Source organism: Pinus tabuliformis, chromosome 2_2 (genome assembly GCF_031772625.1).
Source record: "Pinus tabuliformis cultivar Carrire ecotype Pingquan chromosome 2_2, CPIR1, whole genome shotgun sequence".
Classification (NCBI taxonomy): domain Eukaryota; kingdom Viridiplantae; phylum Streptophyta; class Pinopsida; order Pinales; family Pinaceae; genus Pinus; species Pinus tabuliformis.
Window position 1 is genome coordinate 469,703,407 of NC_142300.1, and position 12,734 is coordinate 469,716,140.

Genomic DNA, 12,734 nt, shown 5'->3' on the forward strand with positions numbered 1-12,734 from the left:
AAATGATAAGGTGATTTACCTTGGCTATAAATATGACATGAACTGTGGCTAAGGTTTTATTTAATTTTGTATTCATTGAACATTGTATCGATTGTGTGATGTTGTTTTCCGTGTAAATTGTATTCTTTCGTAATTTAAACATGTTACATTATACCATCCTCTATGTAATTTTCCACCCAGGTCGATTTCTTACCAATTATGCCTAGGTTATGGGTTCTTTATTATATACTTGGTTAATGATACACATGGTTAGTTGGTGAAAGGCTATGTTAGTTATCATGTAATTTTAATATTACGCGCTAGTTGTACACACTTCTTATGGTCAGGATCGATCATTAAGATTTGATGGTGGAAACAAGATAGGGTTATAGTTGCCTAACCCTAACTTTGATTTTTTCGAGTATTGTATTTTCATTTGGGTGTTTTTCTAGTGACCAGAGTGCATATCCCCTGGTATAACCCTAAGGGTTTGTTTGCTAATTTACAATTCCAATTCTTGCAGATGTATGGAAATTTTCTGTTTCAACTTCCCTGGTATAACCCTAAGGGTTCCTTTGCTCATTACATCTCCAATTCTTGCACGCTTATGGAAATTTTATGCTTCAACCTCTATGTCATTCCACCATTATAAGTTTCTTAGGTAATTTTAAGCAATTTTCTATATCGTGGTCTTATAATCCTTTATTTCTCTTCTATATGTCTAGCTTCTCACCCTTCTCTACACTTTTACGTTGGCGTTGAACCCATTGTCCGAATTTCATGTTCTCACTCCACTTGCCATGTTAGTAACTTTGAAGGGATTTCTTCCCATTTGTTCTGCATCGTTTTCAAGTATCGGTCTACTCTGGTTCTCCTAACGGTGGTGAGTTACTCTATCAGGGTCATGTCAAAGAAAGGTAAACCCTTACTCGATTTTCAGAGTACCTTTGTTTAATAATTGTCAGTTATACGTGCAAGGATTTTATCCATTCAAAGGAAAAGTATGGCGGATGTATGAACTATACTCTTTTTCATGTTATGAAAATTTATTTAGGATTTCAAGACCTTATTCAATTATCTTAGGGCTACGACCTAGACTTAACATCATAATAATTTTTTTGTTGGGATATAAATGCATTTTACTAGGTTGTTTTGGTTTACAAAATATGCTGCTATTTTTCCTTTCTGCTATGTATATGTTTCTTCGGTTTCGAAAAAGACCCTTTAGGAAACCCATTTATGTAATCTTCTATAGCCTCTCTCCATTATTTCTACTACCACTACTTTTTCCTACTTTTTATTCATTCTCCTTATTGACTCTCCACTCTTGATGTGCATAAGGTGAGAGTGAAACATCATCTCTCTTCAATAGGTATACTATATCTTGTTGGTCGTCCTTGTTTTTTTTTTTTTTTCATTTTTTCCATGGAGGGTTGTAATTTTGACTTACCATCTATGATTTACAGGTATGGCTTTCTGTGTCACCAGAGGAAAAAAATTAATCACCTAGATTTCAAATCTCATTCCTTTCAACTCTTTGACTTCTCTACATTTATCTTCAGGTTGGCCTTTTTCTGATTTTCCGACATCGGTATGCATGTGATGAGACCCATGATTTGACGCCTAGGACTTTCAGAAACATGATTTTCTTGATTTTCTTTTGTTTTTATGGTTTCAACCCTATTAGGGTTAGACCAAACATTTTGAACATAATAATTTTGTTATCCATGGTTGCTATGACCCGACTTTAATGAGGATGTCTAAAAGATAATGTATTAATGACTATGTCATTTTACATATATAATTTATTGATGGTGTGCCGATCAAGTGCCATTATGTTTTTGTATATTACAGTTCACCTAAGATTTATATAAAGTATTCCTAACCCCAATCTACTTCTAATAGAAAATTGTTCTTTGGTGAATTTTCAATCTAGTTTGCAATAATTTCATTATCTAGCTAGGCATGTATGGTTTCGTTGTTAGCTATTTCATATTTATCATGCACCATAGTTGTCTACTTGTCCTAGAATGCTTATATTATGATATACAATGAATCTAATTTTATTAATCTCCCCCCATACTAATGGTAGAAGATATGTTTGAGGGTCTTCTTTGTGTGTGTATGTTTAACGGTTTTGCTTGGGGTTTTTATTCTATATTGCTTCAAATGGTTATAACATACCTCTTGGTCTATACCCTTTGTAGTAGACACTCTCACAAAAACTAATATTAATAATAGTACTAGTTTATCTAAGACAAGACCAAGTTGAGTTTAGGCTATCTGGTAATGTTGGCACATGTGCGATATTTATAGTCATTTCTTCAATTATATCCGACTTATTTTAAAATGATTGTATTGTAGCAAATGGAATACTTAATATTTTAATGTGAATTTAGTTATGGATATTCGATGTATGGCTTTAGTTGGTTGCACCTAGCTTTGGGTACGATCTTTTCAACTTCAATGAATATATCCATGAAACCCTGTATTGATTTAACACTGCAAGCCTGCTTATATTTTCTCTTGCCTGCTCTGGTATTGTTTTTCATGTTAGATTGGTAACTCAAAAATATAAACTCCATAGAAATGAACTTATATTTCTATAGAGGAATATTAAAAAGTATTAAGTTGAATTCCACTCACACTGGTGACAATTGCTTGTCCATTCAACATATAATGTGAAAGACTTGGAATGTTATTATTATTCTTCAATTATTTTCATATATATATAAGTGCTACAATTTAAAGTTATTCTCGTGTATACACCGTACTCATAGAAGTAAATATCTCGGTATACATATATCACTTATATTCCATACCCAAGTTCTTTTCTTAATTAATTCTAGCAAACAACAAGAAATTGTTGGTTTGACAACGAACTTGGTTAAACTAACAAAGTCAAACAGTTTTTTGTAACCAATTTAGTTTTTAGTTATGTAACGGGTAGTTTAGTTGTGTGTAACGGTAGCTATTCACATAATATATCGAATGCCATGTAATGAAAAATCATCATTCAATAAAATCAGATACACATTCAGTTTCTATTTTCTTGGTCTTCTCTCATTTTGTTCTTGCTATTCTTTCTTTCTCTGCTCTCATTTCAATAAGTGGTATCAGAGCCTGGACAAAACCCCTGCAGTGCAAACCTGTGAGCGTAGAAAAATTGTGGACAGCGTGACGGCAGAATCCCTGAGTCCTGCGAACGGTGGCTCGAGTGTTGGATAGGACGGCCCTGAAGACGGCTCCTGTGGACGGTGCAGAATCTGAATCCGGTTTCCTGAGATAGCGTGACCGGTGCAGAATCCGAATCCGGTTTCCTGAGACAGCGTGATGGCGTTGTGAGATCTTGAAGAATTGTTGGACGCGTTGTGAGGCTGCTACAGCCCTGTGGACGGCGTTGTGAGAGCTTGAAGAATCGTGGGTGAGGCTGCTGGATCCCTGAGGACGGCGTGGACGGCAAGAACCCTGGCGTTGAGGCTTGAAACGGTGTGGACGGCATTGCAATAGTGTTTCCCTGAATCCGGGTATCGTTTTTTTTTAAGCAGAATTTTTTTTTTTTAAAGAAAAAAGAAGGGTTTGCAGAATTTTTTTTAAAGATAGCAGCAGAGCAGATTTTTTAGAAAAGATAGCAACAGAGGTTGTTCAGTTTTTTAAAGATAGCAGCAGAGTAGAATTTTTTTAAAAAAGATAGTAGCAGAGGTTGTTGCAGAATTTTTTTAAAGATAGCAGCAAAGGTTGTTGTTGTGGTTTTTATAAAATTATTGAAAAAGGGAAGGGTTTGCAAGAAATCAACGGATTTGAAACTTGTCTTTCTGTTTGAATTGGGGAAGTTATTTTTTTTTTGAAAGCCTGAAATCCTAGGAAGGAGGGAAAATGGCCAAGATGTCGTATGCAAGATTTGAGGTGGAGAAATTCACCGGAAAGAGCAATTTTGCTCTTTGGAAACTGAAGGTTAAGGATCTGCTTATGCAACAAGGGTTGCACAAGGCATTGGATGGGGTTACTAAGAAACCTACAACCATGACTACTTCAGACTGGGAGGACTTGGATGCCCAAGCTCTCAGTACCATCCAGCTATGTCTAGCGGATGAAGTTCTCTTCAACATCGTTGAAGAGACTATGGCGTCAGGTTTGTGGGAAAAACTTGAAAACCTTTATATGACAAAATCATTAACCAACAGAATTTATCTGAAACGACAATTATACAGTCTTCGAATGAAAGAAGGTTCAAGCGTTGCAGAACATTTGAATGTTTTTAATACACTAATTTGTCAATTAACAGATATGGAAGTAAAAATACAGGAAGAAGATAAAGCCATAACCTTGCTGTGTTCTCTGCCTGAATCATGGGATCACTTCGTAACCTCAATCAGCTTCAGCTCTGCTGATTCTTTGAAGTTTGAATCAGTCGTGGGAGCTTTTCTGTCTGAAGAGGTACGAAGGAAATCCAGCACTGATACAACGGCATCAGAAGCCATGATCGCTAGAGGACGCTCAAAGGAAAGAGGAGACAAACCAAGGGGGTCTTCCAGGTCGAAATCGAAGGGCAAAAAGTGTAAGGCAAAATGTTGGAACTGCGGTAAAGTTGGACACTTGAAGAAGGACTGTTGGAAACGGAAGGAATCCGAAAACCTGAAGAACGAAGCGAATCAGGCTGATTCAGGTATTGTAGACGAAGTTTTATCTGCTGAAGAATTGTGTATGATAGATGAAACTTCACCTGAATGTAATGTCTCTCATAGTTTTGATAGCTGGCTGTTAGACTCTGGTGCTTTGCATCATATGTGCCCACATAGAAACTGGTTTACTTCGTATGAAAATGTAAACGGTAGTTCTGTGTTTATGGGTAACAATATGTCATGTCAGACTGTTGGGATGGGAGATATCAGGATTAAGATGTATGATAACACAGTTAGGACATTAACTAGTGTTAGACATGTGCCTGATTTGAAGAAAAATTTAATCTCTTTGGGAGTGTTGGATTCAGATGGTTATAAGTTTACAGGTCAGGATGGTGTTTTGAAAGTCTTCAAAGGTGCCCTTGTGGTTATGAAGTCAGAGAAGGTCGGGAATCTTTACAGGTTAAAAGGAAGTACTCAGGTCGGTGAAGCAGCGGTTGCGTCAGAAAAGGAAGAAGCAGGTACTCGTCTGTGGCATTAGCGTTTGGGTCATATGAGCGAGAAAGGTCTTCACATACTGATGAAACGTAAATCTCTTCCCGGTCTGAAATCCTTGAATTTAGATTTCTGTAAACATTGTGTGTATGGGAAGTAGTGTAAACAGAGATTTAAAGTTGGTAATCATAATAGTAAAGATGTTTTAGACTACATTCATTCTGATCTGTGGGGGCCTTCCCCTGTTATGTCATATGGAGGTGCATTGTATTTTTTAACGTTCATTGATGATTACTCTCGTAGAGTTTGGGTCTATATGCTAAAAAGGAAAGCTGATGTATTCAATGTTTTTAAACAATTTAAAGTAATGGTAGAGAAAAGAACAGGCAAATCTATTAAATGTCTAAGAATTGACAATGGTGGTGAGTTCACTTCTGTTGAGTTTGAACAATACTGTAAGGATGAGGGCATTGTTAGACACAAAATTGCTGTTTATACTCCTCAGCAAAATGGTGTTGCTGAGCGTATGAATCGGACTCTTATGGAAAGAGCCAGAAGCATGATCAGCAATGCTAACTTGCAAAAGGAGTTGTGGGCGGAAGCAGTATCTACTGCTTGTTATTTAGTTAACAGATCACCCTCAGTAGCAATTGATTGTAAAATTCCTGAAGAAGTCTGGACAGGTCAGTCTTGTGACTATTCTCATTTGAGGATATTTGGCTGTGATGCTTATTCTCTGATTCCGAAAAATCAGCGTTCAAAGTTAGATCCAAAGTCGAAATGTTATGTCTTTGTTGGGTATGACTATGCAGTGAAAGGATATAGGTTGTGGGATCCTACATTGCGGAAGATAGTCATTAGTAGAGATGTAACATTTGATGAATCCTCTTTGTTAAAATCAAATGTTGAAAGAATTGAACAGGAACAGGTATCGCCGTGTCAACGAGTTCAGTTGGAGGCTAGATCTTTCGGTGACAGTCGAAAGGAAGGAGAGACTTCTGGAGGCAAAGGTGTTGAAGACACAAAGGAAGCCGTTGAAGCTTCTGAACCAGTGCAAGTTTCTGAACCAGTTCAGCAACCAGTCACTCTGAGAAGATCAACAAGGGAAAGGAAAACTCCCAAAAGGTATGAAGATTCTGCTTCATCTTTTGCTTTGGTTACTGAAGATGGGGAACCGTCTTGTTATCAGGAAGCGATAGATGATACAGATAGCGAAAAATGGAAAAAGGCTATGGAAGAAGAAATGGACTCCTTAGCCAAGAACAATACCTAGGATCTTGTAGAGCTTCCTGAAGGGAGAAGTGTTGTTGGATGTAAATGGGTCTTCAAGCTGAAACGGAAAGTTGATGGTAGTATCGAGAGATATAAGGCGAGACTGGTAGCAAAAGGGTATTCTCAGGTTGAAGGTATAGACTTTCATGAGATTTTTTCTCCAATTGTAAAACTTGTTTCTATACGTACTGTGTTGGCACTAACTGCGTTGCTTAATCTTGAGTTAGAACAGTTAGATGTTAAAACAGCTTTTCTACATGGTGATTTGAACGAAGAGATATATATGGAACAACCAGAAGGTTTTGTACGAGGTCGCAGCAGAAGATTAGTTTGCAAGCTCAGGAAATCATTGTATGGTCTGAGGCAGTCTCCCAGACAATGGTACAAGAAGTTTGATTCCTTCATGGTGAGCCAGAACTTTATAAGAAGTGAGTATGATCATTGTGTGTACTTCAAAAGTTTCAATGGCATATTCATTATCTTAGCTTTGTATGTTGACGATATGCTTATTGCAAGCAAAAGCATGCAAGAGATCAACAGGTTAAAGGCTCAACTCTCTAGGGCATTTGATATGAAGGATCTTGGAGCAGCAAAACATATCTTGGGCATGGAGATACACAGAGACAGGAAAAATGGTAAGCTTTGGTTATCACAGCAGAAGTATGTGGAGAAGGTACTTGAAAAGTTTTCTATGAATAATGTGAAACTTGTTAATGTTCCCCTAGCTTCCCATTTTAAGCTTTCTTCTGTTTTGAGTCCTAGAGCTGATGAAGAAAAGCAGTATATGTCTCATGTACCATATGCAAATGCGGTAGGCAACTTAATGTATGCGATGGTATCTACAAGACCTGACATTTCACATGCAGTTGGAGTTGTCAACAGATTCATGGCAAATCCAAGTAAAGAACATTGGCAAGCAGTGAAATGGGTGCTTCAATATCTAAGAGGCATAAGAGATCATTGCATCGTCTTTGATGGTAGTGAAGGATCAGTCTGCGGATATGTAGATGCTGACTATGCAGGTGATTTGGACAAAAGAAGATCTACTACAGGTTACGTCTTTACTCTTGCAGGTGGAGCAATTAGTTGGATGTCAAAGCTTCAAGACACGGTTGCATTGTCCACTACCGAAGCTGAATATATAGCTGCTTCAAATGCCAGTAAAGAAGCAATCTGGTTAAAGGGTTTGCTCGATGAAATCGGAAGAACGCAGGAGAAAGTGAGTGTACTTTGTGACAGTCAAAGTGCTATTCACTTGGCCACAAACCCTGCCTATCACAGCAGAACCAAGCACATTGATGTGAGATATCATTTTCTGAGACATGTGATCGATGGTGGAAAAGTAGCTCTTAAAAAGGTCCACACACGAGAAAATTGTGTAGACATATTCACAAAGCCAGTTACAGTAGAGAAGTTGCGGTGGTGTTTAGCTTCTCTTGGCTTGCAGGAAAGATGATGAATGGGAAAGTTGTTGTCAAGGTGGAGTTTGTTGGTTTGACAACGAACTTGGTTAAACTAACAAAGTCAAACAGTTTTTTGTAACCAATTTAGTTTTTAGTTATGTAACGGGTAGTTTAGTTGTGTGTAACGGTAGCTATTCACATAATATATCGAATGCCATGTAATGAAAACTCATCATTCAATAAAATCAGATACACATTCAGTTTCTATTTTCTTGGTCTTCTCTCATTTTGTTCTTGCTATTCTTTCTTTCTCTGCTCTCATTTCAATAGAAATCACTTTGACTTGGTTATACAACTTGACTTGTTTCTTTTTATTTCTAGAATTAATATCCTTAGTTTATGTCATGATATTTCCTCTCTTGAATTAAATCCCACCTCAAATTTTTTTCGTGTAACCAAGTTCAATGGGGACTTGCCAGAAAACATGCACACATATATTCTGGTTCATCATATAAGTTTGGAGTTTTTGAGATGTATGCCATTAAAGAAAATGTTTCTCTCTTCTTGCTAGTCTTCCAACTATAAATCTAAAAAAAAATCTCAGAAAATATTGTACTACTTGGAATTTCCAAGATTAACTAGGGATATGAACAAGCTCATGTGTAACCATGATATAGTAGCTTTAATATTCTTCACTAACAATTCTATATTCCCCTACTTGGGTAATTAATTTTCTTATGAAATTAAATTCACACCGAGCAGGATTTTCTAATTGATCATCCGCAGTACAAATTTTCTTAATTCTCCTGTTACATATACAATACTAAATTCATAATTCTCTCGAGGTGTCTCTTGTGATATTTTATGAATAATTTATTCAAATTCCTAGTGTTACCATAGGTACACCATATATAAACAATGAATACATGACTTGTTTTTAAAGCATTCACAAAGAAAAGTGCATGCATTTACAATTAATAAATTAAAAGATAAAATTAAACTTTGATACCAGCACGCAGAATGGAAATTATATAGTAGTGTATACCATCATTGACCATTTATAATTCATCATCAATAATGAAATGTAAATGGATGTCTAAGTGTAATCACGGTTGGAAAACATTCAAGCACCAAGCGTGTTCCACTAGACTATGAACTGCCTCTGTTAGTTCCCCGAGCTAAGAGCTTCTTGACTTCCATGAACAATCATCCCCTCCTTTGATTTCTAAGTAGTTATTTTATAACGTCTTCCAAAAATATTTTTAGCAACATCCTGATTTAAGGTCCACCAACTTTTTTGCTAGGCCTTTTTGTTTTAGTTCTTTTTTTAAGATTCTTTTCTTTTTCTTTAAAGCAAGATTTTCTCTCCTGCAATGTTTTATTCCACCTCACTTAGTTTTTATCTCCAACTAAGTGATTAACACAATATTTCTCTCCCATTATGTTAATTAAATTTCTTTTATTTTTCTCCTAGGGATTTTTAGGAGTCTTTTAGGGAAGGTCCATCATATGGACTTGATCACCACAACTTTTTTCTAACCTTGCAACAAGTCTTCTACACTCTAGTGCTCTTTCCGGAATATTTCCAAAAAAAATATTTATTAACTCAATAATAATAATATGATTACATCTTGACATAAGTTCAATAATGGCTTCCCTTGCCATTAAATCCAATAATAGTTAAGTGTCTAAAAATAGTAATTGTTTACAAAGAAAAGTCACGGGGTTATTACATCACTTTATTTTTATGTTTGCAGATGGAACAATATCAAGAAGACGAAAACAATAGACGTAATCAACAAAACATTCTTCCAAATAACCCGTCATGGAAGTATATTGAGCACTCACAGTAGTTACAATGAAGAATGATGATCTATTTGGATACCAATGGAACCTGACGTATTTTTTGAAATAATTGTGTATGAAAATTAGACATTTTGTTTAATGTATTGGACATAGTTTCCCAATTGAAAAACAAGGGGTTATCAATAACAATCCCGTTTTGTATGACAAAGTCTTTTATTGATATATAATAAAATACATTTTTATTTATTCTATTTTGTTATCCATTGTCGTTGTGAAATGTTACACCATTGATTAAATATATTGATAACTAAATATTATAATGAGGAGATATAAAATATGATAATATAAAAAATTAATCCAAACATCATATACAAATGCACTAATCAAATTTTAATTTATATGAATACTGTTATAAGATATATGTTGATTTTTCGATGAATAATGGATTTAAAAAATTATAATAATTGCACTGTCACATGTCGATGTTTCCAAAAAAGAGAAAATATCATACAAAAAATCGGTGCATCCATAACATAAAAATGCATCAGTGCGTTATGTTATATAAAAGCACCATGATAACATTTTTTTGCATGACTGGTGCCTTTTTTGATAACAAAAGCACCGAGGTGTTTAGTTATTCAAGCACTTGTATTGTTTGCAATTAACACCCCGATGCATTATAATTCTTAACGCACTGGTTTTTTCATAGAACTAACACCCTAGTCCTACAAAATATTATTTCCATTTCCCGTGCATTATTAAAATTAACAGCATCATTTGTTTTAAATCCCTAATGCACTAGTACATTTATACAAATAATACACATCATCGCTTTGAGTTTAAACAAAAGCACGAGGACTGCAGTTATTCTTTGTGTCCACTGGTGTTGTTCCTTAAAAGAATGCACTAGGGAATTTTTTATAGATAAGAACTGGGGCGATATACATTTCAGACAATGGTGATCTTTTCATTCAATGCCTTAGTGCTTTTAGTTATGTATACAACCTAGTTCTTTTATATATGTAGCACACCGGTGCTACTTGTTCCATGAAGCACACCGCAAAAAAATCACATTCACTAAAACCTCTGTCTGCCCAAATTTTTTCAGTTGCGATGAAGTTTCATTATAATCTCCACTAAAACATTCGATATCACAAACAGATGTTTTAGAGGATGTTTTTTTGACAATTTTTGCCAATTTGGTAACACTATAAACTTCTGTTATAACCTCGAGTAAAAGGTATTTTCCTTATAGTGGCATAATCTGGAAATGACCAGCGTGGAAAAAATCTCCATGGGATGTGTGAGGAAACTCAAAGGAAAACGATGGGAGGAACATGGTAGTGGTGCTTGAAATCATTGTATTGTCAAGTGTACATGATCATATATTTATCTTTTCATATTTAAAGAATGGAAAATATACTTGAATCCAAGGGACAAAGGAACTCTAGGAGGTTATCAAATGAAGATTTGATAAATGATGAACATAAGGAAAACAATCACCAACAATGTGGACCTGCTGAACAAATTATTTTCTTTGCTTCAAACACAAGATTCTATACCAACACCAGATTTTAATTTATGAAATACTAATATAAAATAAAGTAAAGTTGATCCTAGGAAAGTTAGTCCAAAGCAGGGGGCTCTTGATCCAATTTCAAATATCCTTGAAGAAAAATAAAGTGAGTTAATAGTCATCATTGTCTTTGCCGCAATTAGTGGCATTGTATTTTCTTGTCTTCGGCAACTGGTAATTACTGAATAATTACTTGCAGGGTCAATTAATGGGTCAAGTGGCTCGAGTTTTGTGAGGGAGATGGTGCAGATAGAGATTTTTTCCCAATTTGGTGTTGTCCTCCTTTTCACCCTAGGTCTAGGATTTTCTTCAAAAAAGCTCTGAGTTGTTTGATCTATTGATGTCTTAGGAGGTCTACTTTAAATCTTCCTTTTCATGTGTTTATGTGGCATTACTGCCTTGCTATGTGGGGAAAAATATTCATAAGATTTATTTATGGGTGCTTTCTTGTCAATGTCATCAATGGTTGTAGTTTTGAAATTTTTAATGGAACAAAACAGTGTCAATGCCCTTCATAGCTAAGTCACAGTTGGAGCGTTAATTCTGCAAGATTGTGCTGTCAGGGTGCTATTTGCATTGTTGGAATTGTTAGTAGTATTTTCCGTGTTCTTGATAGCTATAATTATATTATATTGGCGTTTCTTTACTCACTTTCTGAAGCTAATGCTGGGCCTCTCTTCCCAGGAAAATGAACTCTACTAGCTTGCCTCTGTTGCCTTTTTCCTACTAGTGGCTTGGTGCAATGACGAGTTAGGTTTGAGCCTTGATTTGGGTTCATCTAAAACAGGAGTTATGATATCAACCACATAATTTTCTCAGCATACAGTTGAGCAAGTTGAACCCATACATAATCTATTTCCACCATTCTTCCCTTCTAGCATCAAAATTATTATTCATGTCCAGATTCTCTATAATCATGTGGATAATTTACTAGCAGCTATGATTATTGCAAAGATGATTGTGGTTACTATCATTGTGAAGGTCCTTGGTTACAAAATTAGGACGAATTTACTTGTTGGTATGACCCTAGCTCGGATTGGAGAGTTTTCTTTCATTCTCTTAATTCGTACATCCAATATTCATCTAATTTATGGAAAATTGTATCTGTTGTTGTTGGGAACAACATTTCTTAGCCTAGTCATAGCTCCTTTCCTATTTAGAATGACTTTAGCAATCATGAATTTGTTTGTATTGATGGGTTCGTTCCCTCCTAATAGCAATCAAACAAAGGTTAGTAGCAATGGAAGAAAAAATTAACGTCGTGTATTAAGGCTTCACTTATTTATTACAACTAGAAATGAAATTCTTGGAAGATTAGGAGGCATGGCAGTACCTCCTGAAGGATTCATATGTCCAATTTCTTTGTAACTAATGTCTGACATTGTGATTATTTAATTTGGCCAAACTTATGAAGGGTTTAGTATACTATCACTAAAACAACAATGTAGAGCATCATAAGAGATTAGATTTCTCTCAAAAGATGATGATCATTTCTTTCAAAGGATGGGTGCTAATGGTTTCATTCACATGTCGATGAACTTACTATATTTTTCCATTGGTGCATGCAATTCCCAAGCATAA

The 12,734-nt window shown here is 35.5% G+C and overlaps 1 pseudogene; it reads left to right on the forward strand.

The window, feature by feature from the left end:
- Positions 1 to 12,734, forward strand: part of LOC149193357 (K(+) efflux antiporter 5-like) — a 189,147-nt pseudogene that overhangs the window by 119,206 nt on the left and 57,207 nt on the right.